This window comes from Eptatretus burgeri, chromosome 8, assembly GCF_056783735.1.
Source record: "Eptatretus burgeri isolate ZD-2024b chromosome 8, Ebu_testis_v1, whole genome shotgun sequence".
Taxonomy (NCBI): domain Eukaryota; kingdom Metazoa; phylum Chordata; class Myxini; order Myxiniformes; family Myxinidae; genus Eptatretus; species Eptatretus burgeri.
Window position 1 is genome coordinate 101,665,930 of NC_140968.1, and position 9,839 is coordinate 101,675,768.

Genomic DNA, 9,839 nt, shown 5'->3' on the forward strand with positions numbered 1-9,839 from the left:
CTGAACACTGTGTCCAAGCATGGTCCCGACAAAATCAAACGTGTTCAACGGCTCACGACCCACATGGTTGTCGGACTTCATGCCTTCCTGTACCACGTCAGGGTTTCCCGCCAAAACCTCTTTTCCATGTGGCACCGGAACATCTGTGGGGATCTTCTCGAAGTGTTTAAGATTGTGTGTGGTGATGAAAACCGAGACAGAAATGAGTTTTTCATCTTTCATCAAGATAACGCCCGGAGTGGACACCCTTTGAAAATCTTCAAGCAGTTAGAGTGAAGGAATTTCTGCTCCTCAGCTTTTTCCCATCAATTTGTGATCCCATGGAATGCCCTCCCTAAAAATATGTGCTTCGAGTGGCATCAATTGCTGCGTTTGAAGCCACATTGGATGCCGTGTTGGACCAGCTCATCCCAGACATTGTTTAAACTTTCTGTCAATAAAAATAGATCCTTTTTCACGTTATTGTTTTTTTTGTCCCTTTTAACAAACTTTGTCCACACTGTTCTTTGGCAAACAAGATCAAAATATTGGTCTGACAGGAGGAGATTCTAAAATTCGCATAATAATGCGTAAATGTACCATGAGAAAGACAGACAGACGGACAGAAAGGGGTGAAAACATAACCTCCTTCACCTTTGGTGGTAGAGGTAATTATCAGTGTTTCCATGTGTCCCTGTTATTTTACCAGGTTTAAAAATAAACACATTAACATAATGATTCATTAATTCACTTCCATGTTCAGCCCAACTGTATGTTCTTATACACTGCCTGGGTTTTTCCCAGGAGCGGTTGAGTAATGTGTTTTGTGAAGATTGTATGTTGAGGTTGTCGTGATTTGTTCGATTTTCAAAAGAAAATTAATAAAAAGTGGTCCAAGCACATTTTGTGACGCTCAAAATTGTAATTCATACAAAAACATATTGGGCCAACATCAACCAATTTGTCATGCAGGAAATATTTTGAAACATTTAATTTCCCCTTGGTGAACCCAGGTACTTCAGCGATCATACGATAGTGTGACTCCGGTAGATCTGACACGTTGACCTCTGGAACTTCACCATTTCTTCATATAATGAATTGTAAAGAAAAGATAAAAATTCAAGATGAAGCATTCGACAAAGCAGAGCATCACAAGAGGAAGGTAGGTACGTGGTTGGAATAAATTGCAGTAGATCTGAGAACCGGTGTGGACTCAGCGACTGACAGACAGACACACAGTGCTCTTGTAATAGCTTTTTGCCTTTGTTTCTTTGAGAAAATGCGAAGGTTAAGAAGTCTTCCAATAAATTCGCACATGCATAATATCATGATATACTGTATATAATCGGTAATAGTTTGTATGTTATTGTAGTTAGATTTACCTTGTCCAATCATGAGTGTGGCTGGCAGGAGAGCCAGTCGACCGAGATGTGTGCACAATGGTCATTGACCTGTCGGGCCTGGGTTCCAATCTGAGCCCAGCTTGAAACCACCACACTGGTGTTTCACATGCAGGGCGGGGCATCAATGCGTGTGCCATCTCTCGGATGGACATTAAGCTGGGTGTCCCATCTGCCAGCATTACTTGGTGGTCATTAAAGAACCCCATGGTGTCCTTCGTGAAGAGTGGGCGAACTTTTGCCGGCACCCTGAACAAATTATAAATTCCTTCTCTGAGTGATGGGAAGGCAACAGCAAACCACCTCGTCAAAGCTTGCATTGCTGTTGCCATTCATTGCACTGTCAACTCACCCCAGCGGGAAAGGATGATGTGGTGGCTCTGCTGATGTTATTGTGAATGTCACACTTGTACAGATAAGCAAATTTCCACTGCAAGTGTATCAACTGGTATGCGTTGCAAGGAGACACGAAAGAAAGCAGTCTATCTCTGCCACTGCTTTGTCATCACAATTTCCTTCTTATAAATTTGTTACAACTGCCTCAACTGCTCATTTTGGACACAGGATGAAGAGACTACATAAGTTACAAATCACAGGATTCATCATCTTGAACTTGGATAAAATTCACATTCAAGGTAAAAATACAAAAATCAACTTAAATACTAAAATTAAATGCAGAAATTCTTTATAAAAGAAACCCTCTTCAACCATCCCCTCGTGTTTTAAACTTACCATTTGCATATTAGTTGAACATTTTGACTTATTTCTTTCTCGTAACTTCTGTTTTACTTCACCTGAAATAACACTTTTGTTTAAATACAAATGTCAGTTGAAAATGAACATCAAGACCCATCCCTCGACTTGTTCATACAATATTATATTATACTGGACGACCTGTGAACCCGTTGGGTTCACGTTGTGACAGCGGTTGATGAAGAAACATCATTTCAACAAAAAACAAAAGATAGCTCCAGCGAACTATACCGCTGAGGTTGTTTGCATTGATCAAATACTCCCGAAGAGTGCTTGGCTGAATCGGGAATTGATTTTTAAATAATTTTTTTTCGTTGCCCAATTTTAACGAAACTTGATACTGCACACTGCAGGCGAATGGTGAGTGAGGTGGCCCTAAAAGGTTTGCGCTATCGTGTACCGTTTTGGATGTATTTCGGGAACATACAGTACATCCATACATACATACATACATACATACATACATTATACATATATACATTATACATATCTACAAGATGAGAGTTTTACGAATATATAGAAGATTATACATATATATTGTTGTGGTTACCAGATTCGCAAACCACCATTCAGGTCCCTTAGGTGAGGTATCTCGGTAAGTGCATGTGTAGTTAGGCCCAAACCCGTTGTCTAGTGGGAATACATGTCATTTATGCGAGCTGCGACTCTTCAGGATAGCCGTTTTTCTTTTACTATCTTTATTTTGGACCAATCGCCACCATCACAACCACAACAACAACCACCAACCACAACGCCGCTTCACCACAACCGCCATGACCTTTACCGTCACAACTCGCCACCATCGCATCACCGTCATCTCGCGCCACTCATGGGCACCGATGCTGGACTCGTGTAGGGCGCACGTTGAACAGCGTGTACAAAATCACGGATTTTCTGCTTCAAAAACGGATCAAAAACGACACACACCCACTTTTTGCCGTCCAATCGGTGAGCGAGGGGCGATTTGGCCCCGCCCCCAGGGCGATCGATATATGCAAATTTGTGGATCAAAAAGCCTTCACGCCCACTTTTTCTCGGGCCAATGGGGAGCGAGGTGAAAGGTCAAAGGGAGGGGGTCAAAGGCGAAGTTACGGGGGGATAAAAGGACGGTGTTCGTCAGTCAGAAGAGAGTCGGGAAGGAGTCAGCAAGAAGAGAGTCAGCAGAACGAGAACGAGGAGTCGGAACGAGAGAGTCGCAGGCGAGAACGAGAAGGAGTCGGAACGAACGAGAACGAGGGCGGGGGAAGTCTGGAGCCCGAAGCCTGCGGTGGCTGGAGAGGCTGAAGAGAGTCGGACGAGGGGGTGCTCGCGTCGGTGCCAGGAGCTGCACGCCCGAGGGAGGCCGGCAGCGCGACCTGGCCGAGGTGGAGACGCACACCAGGGATAATAAAGATCCTCTATACCCCGAGCATCAGCAACCCCCTCCTGTTTCCCCCGCGCTGAGATAGTGCGACCAAGGGGGCCCCGTTCCCACCCCGACCAGACACCGTCCACGAGGCCCGCGGGTTGCGGGGCCATCGCCGCTCCGCGTCTCATCACCAGACGGGTAGGCCCGACCCGGTCTCGGCCTCAGGCCTACCTCATTCTTGAGGTATTTCTTTTCCTTGGTTTTGGGTATGTGTTGTCGGCGCCGTCTGTGAAGTAGAATTGTGTAAGTGTTGCCGTGTGCTCGGTAGTCGGTATTAGCTCTGCACTGTGTTTTCACTTTTATGTTTGCTTTTTGTGTAAATGGAATTGTGTTTTCTTTTTTGTGTGCATTTGGTGGAATTGTATTTGTGTGCTTTCCGTTCGTCGCGAATAAATGTGCTTTATTGTTGAACTGTTCTCCCGCTTCGCTTCGTCTTTTCCTCCATTGAATCCCCATCTTGCTTCACGTAAAGGGTTGGTAGTGGGCTGAATACGCCCGATAATTAATCGAACCGTCGAGGTCGACGATAACACCGCTCGGTTATTCTGATAGTACGGAACGGGTCGCTTAAGTGGCCCGTGTCCGAAGTCGACCTGCGGCGAGGTGCGATCGCCCGGTCTACCCTCCGCGTGGGTACTTAGGTAGGTCGAATTTGGCGAGCAACCCTATCCCACGCGGGGGCTGATTGGCTCGATCGCGGTGAGACCGAAAGGTCCACCCGTGACTGGTTCCCGGCGTTAGTCCGAGAGGGTCACGACTGGATTGTCCGTCCGGTGGGCGACGTGCCGCGATTCGAGTTACGTGGCCGTTCGCACGCCGGCGGGCGCGAAAACCGCAACAATATATATATATATATATATATATATATATATATATATATATATATATATATATATATATATATATATATATACATACACAAGATGAGAGTTTTAGTGATAAATAGATTATATATACATACAAACATCTTATTTATTATTTCCGAGTTTGTGGTTTCGTGTCGCGCTATCTTCGACTTTGTTCTGCGCTCGAGTAACGTGATATTCGGCTTACATTATTTGAAAGACCATATGAGGTGCATGGTACAATAAAAGTAAATAAAATGGTTCTGAAACAATGAAATCGTATTCCACTGACTGCATTAAAGTAAAATTACGACTGATACTCTGCATCAGTTCCTTTCTCAAACACACCCACCCAAACATGTCGCGCAGAGCGCGGGTTATGCTAGTATATATATATATATATATATATATATATATATATATATATATATATATATATATATATATATATATATATATATATATATATATATATATATATATATATCATGAAAACAAACTCATCTCTCCTCTGTGTATGGAGGGAATGATCAATCAGCTCTCCCCTAATCAATTAACCCAGGTGGCTTGGATTGTATAAATAAATCGACTCCTCCCATTCTCTTCCAGCCGAAGAAGCTGCATAAAGCAACCATGAAAGGCTACCGAAAGTAAGTGCTTTGCTGTTTCAAACCCACACTAGAGTTCCTCCACAGCCATAAAGACATTCACAAATAGTACACACATGAGAATCCAAATGCTACACACACCCTCAGCTGCAGGGCCGGTTTCATTGCTTGTTAGCGAATCAACAGCGACAGTGCAGACAGAAAGCTGTTGCTCTGTTCCTGTAAGTCGATGGCTTTACGCAGTCTGAGCAGCTATAATTGATATCCTTGCATGCTACAAATATTATAATCTTCATAGACTACTTCAGATGATGATGTCGTTTTATCTTGAACAAATGGAGTACCTGAATGTAAAGCTTACGGTTCACCATCAAGCATCAGAATGCCCCTCCCCTTTTAATGTTACTGGACAAGTCACTGTAAACTGATTGATGTATTTTCCAACATTTTGGTATACAGCAAATGCAGATGTGTTAAAACACGACACCTGTAAGAAGATAACTCTGGTGGAAATTATTTTGACATTCACTCATTTCAGGTGATACGATCAGGTGATCGCGGAAAATCTGTACATCACATTTTAAACAGTGTCAGTACTCTGTGCGAATCAACATAGAACATTAACGTTTGTTATTTTTTTAATCTGTGCATTTTTCTCCGTGCGTTTACTTTAACCCTTTGAACCCTCACGGCCGTTTTACCAGCCACGATTCAATCCTCCATACATCTGAGTGGCTGGATTTTTCTCGAGGGAGCCCATGATGGGGGATCGGAAAGTCCAGGGAGGTCAGGGTTCAAAGGGTTAAGAAAGTGAACTGAGAAATGCTGAGATTTCCATACATTTATGTGCAATGGACTGTGGGTTAACTTAGCAATGTTACTATATTTGGGGATGTTCGTACAATTCCAGCAAGGCACCATATGTTTCCTCAACCACATTGTACCATTTCCGACAGCTCTGTCAAGCTGAAGAGTGCGTCCTGGTACCGAACAGAGTACAACAAAAGGACAAAATACAAGTTTCACTTCACCGCCTCGTGGTCCAAAAATGTTCTCAATGTGAAGCACACTTTCCTCAAGTACCACTCAAGGCTGGGAGTGATGAAAAGAAGGACATGATGGAAAATGTGGACACACTCTGTTCCCACCAGTTCGTTGCAATTCCACCCCACATCTCGTGGTACGTACATGTGTTCTTGTCTGACCGCTTTCCCATTGTATCTGTGACCCCTTTCCCCCTGCTGTTGTTCTTCCATAAGTGTACTCGGATAAAATGTATTGTCAAAGTTAAATACACCGAGATTACCCCATTCACATGAAAATGCAAATAACAATGCACAACCTTGTGCTTCTCATTCTCTATTATATACAGTACATATACCAACTAAAGTACCCATGTTGCCCGGGGATATTAAATGAAACGTATATTTAAATATTTCCTGCATGACAAATTGAGGAACGTTGGCCGAATGGTTTCCTATGAATTACCAATCTTGTGGGTTGCAAAATGCATTTGGACCGGTTTCCCTTCTTTGAACTTATTTTTTATCAATGTTATTTTTAAGTACAACAAACCACGACAACCTCAACATACAATCTTCACAAAACATATTACTCGATTGGTCCTGGGGAAAACCCAGACAGTGTATAAGAACATACTCACTCGAAGCCTGAATACGGAGATGTTGTAGTAAACCTGTGCAAAGCAATCTTTCTGTACTGGCACATGTATAAGCACCATTGTAATTAAATTTGTGTTGGTGAGAAATCACCACAATCTCAACATACGATCTTCACAGCACATATTACTCAATCGCTCACAGGGAAAAAAAAAACAGGCAGTGTAAGAGAACATACTTGCGCGAGGCCAATGGAGGTGTTATAATAAACCTGTGTAAAGCAATCTTTACCTCCATCGCCAAAGGTGAAGGAGGTCATGTTTTCACCGTGTTCTGTCTGTTTGTGTGCAGGATATCTCAAAAAGCTGTGCACGGATCCCAATGAAGTTTTGTGGACAGGTTGGGTATGTGACAAGGACGAACTGGTTAGATTTTGGTGAAGATATGGATCTGGATCCGACGACTAGAATTTTAAAAGTGATTCTTCATCATTGAGAGATGGGGTAAAACCGATAGAGAGCACGATATCTCAAAACGTTGTGGACGGATTCGGATGAAACATGGTGGACAGGTTGGGTGTGTCACAAGGACGAAGTGATTCGATTTTGGTGAAGATCCGAATCTGGATACGAGAATTAGCCCAAAACAATATAGTACTGTGTAGCATGATATTTCAAGAATGTATTGGGCCTGATATGTTCTCGTGGATCAGGTATTGCATGGCGGAGGTGTGCGCTCTCCTGAGTGCCCTTCTCGTTTTTATAGCAGGCACATGAGTAAACACAAAAACAATCAAATTTGTGTTGTTGATAAGAAATCAAGACAACCTCAAAATACCATCTTCACAATATATATTAATAAATCGCTCCCAAACCTGAAAGGTCCTTCCTCAAACTGTTGCCTCAAAGTTGGAAGCATAGAATCGTCGAGAATGTCATTGTATGCTGTTGCGTTCAGATTTCCCTTCACTGGAACAAAGGAAGAGGCTGAGCCCGAACCATGATTACTCCTCTACCAAACATTAGAGTTGGCCCAATGCAATCGGGCAGGTAACGTTCTTCAAACCGAGATTCATCCATCAGACTTCCAGATGGTGGTGCATGATTCATCACTCCATAGTCCAATGGTGGTGTGATTTTCACCTCTCCGGCTGATGCTTGGCATTCTAAATCGTGATCTGAGGCTTGTGTGCGGCTGCTCGGCCATGTAAACCCATTTCGTGAAGGTCTTCCTGAACCTTCAGGTGCTTCTGCTGACGTTGCTTCCAGAGTCAGTTTGGAACTTGGTAGTGAGTATTGCAATCGGCGACAGATGATTTTTCCGCTCCGCCCTTCAGCACTCGGCGGTTCCGTTCTGTGAGCTTGTGTGGCCTTCCATTTCGCGGCTGAGCTGTTGTTGCTCCGAGATGTTTCCACGTCACAATAACAGCACTTACAGTTGACTGGGGCAGCTCCAGCAGCGCAAAACTTTGACAAACTGACTTGATGGAAAGGTGGCATCCAATGACGGTGCCACGTTGAAAGTCACTGAGCTCTTCAACGCGGTTTGCCAATGTTTGTCCATGGAGATTGCATGGCTGTGTGCTTGATTATATACACCTGTCAGCAATGGGTGTGGCTGAAATAGCTGAATCCTTTCAGCCATGTCATGTGGTTATGTATAATGTGTCTGGCTCTAGTATAGCTCGCTCTGCTCTTTCAGCCCTCTAATCCTTCCAGTTGCTCCCTCTTGGTTAAACCCACAAAATACACTCATCAGATTTCTCCGTCTTTTCTCCCGTTTGTGGAAATTCCTTCCACATGGTTCAATCACGTTGCTCTCTCCAGGACTTCAAACAAGTGATGCATCACTGTCATCTCACATTTCCACTGACGATCCTTTCTCCGCTCTTTAACGCCACCAATGCAAACCCTTTTCCTTACAGGTTCCTGTGTTTTCTCTGCTTCTCCCTCTCTCATCCTTCTTTTCTCTTCCTTTTTTTATACCTTGTCGAGGCTCGTGTGAGATAAGAGGGGTGAGAGTGGGAAGGGCAAAACAGCGGGGAACAGACATCAGGAGATCTGTGGAAGGGAGAGGGATGGGGCGGGGAACACAGGGGATACAAGATGGACATAACAGGGACTTACAAGAAGAAAAGCAGGGAATTTGAAGGAGGTGGGTTTGGGGTGGATTAACGTGAATATAAAAGATCGAGGATTTGGAAGGGGGACGACAAGAGGTCGGGTGAACAGCTGTTTTGAAGGCCTTGATGGAAGAATGGGATTGGACAGAGTGAGGGAGTTTATTCCAAAGGTGGGAAAAAAGAGGAATGAAAGAGTGAAGGTGAGCAGTGATTCGTGATTTTGGTTGTCTTTCCAGAAGAGGCTTGGTGCGAAAGATGCCAATGATTCGAAATGCCTTGGTTTCCACAGCGTGAAGCCGAGAAAGGTGAGAGGCAGGAGCACGAGCCCAGAGAGGAGAGCTGTACTTCATCAGGCTGCGGACGAAAGCTTTGTATGTGGTCAGGTGCTCAGGTGGGCTGAGGAAGGACTTTGCACGATGGAGGATTCCCAGTCGGCAACTGGCTTTTGAGGCCAGGTTGGAAATGTGGCTTTCCCAGGAAAGATCGTGGCAGATAGTGACACCCAGAAGCTTGAAAGAAAGGACTTCTTCCAGAGGATTATTGAGAATGTGGGTGGGGTTTTTCCAAATGGTCCTTTCGGAGAGACACAGTGAGAGTGTGAGATTTGTCCGGATTGAAAGACATGTTCCATGTGTTGGAGCAGTTTGTGATTTTACCCAGAACTGCAGTGAGCGAAGAAGCTGCTGCTTGCCAGTCTGAGGGATGACAGATGGTACGGCAGAGGGAGGAGTCATCAGCAAAGAGATAAAGAGGATTTTCCCGAGATTCAGAGAAATCATTGATGAAAACCATAAAAAGAAGAGGGCCCAGAACGCTGCGTTGAGGAACTCCAGCCTGGAGAGGAAGAGGGAATGAAAGAACTCCATTGAGGGCCACACGTTGACTGCGACAGGAGAGGAAGTCTGCGAGCCATGAGTGGAGATGGCCTTGGATACTATAGGAAAAAACTTGGATGCCGTTCTTTGCTCATTTCATCCTTGCACTTCTGTGAGTTTCGATTTTATTACCTCTGTCGGGGCCGAGGTCAACGACCTCAAGGAAAGAAATCAAGTGAGGTCATGGACCAGCCGTTTATTCCGGAAGAGAGAAGACACTTCCGTGCACG

General features: G+C 44.3%; 1 long non-coding RNA gene across 4 annotated transcripts in view; it reads left to right on the forward strand.

Moving 5' to 3' along the window:
- LOC147022430 (uncharacterized) overlaps nt 1-9,839 on the forward strand; it is a 61,512-nt gene that overhangs the window by 943 nt on the left and 50,730 nt on the right. For 3 of the 4 annotated variants that reach the window (XR_015061250.1, XR_015061248.1, XR_015061246.1), the window contains exon 2: nt 5,950-6,173. This is a non-coding gene — a long non-coding RNA (uncharacterized LOC147022430). Of the gene's footprint in view, nt 1-4,994; nt 5,036-5,949; nt 6,174-9,839 lie in introns of all 4 variants that reach the window. The other variant, XR_015061249.1, reaches the window with a different exon arrangement.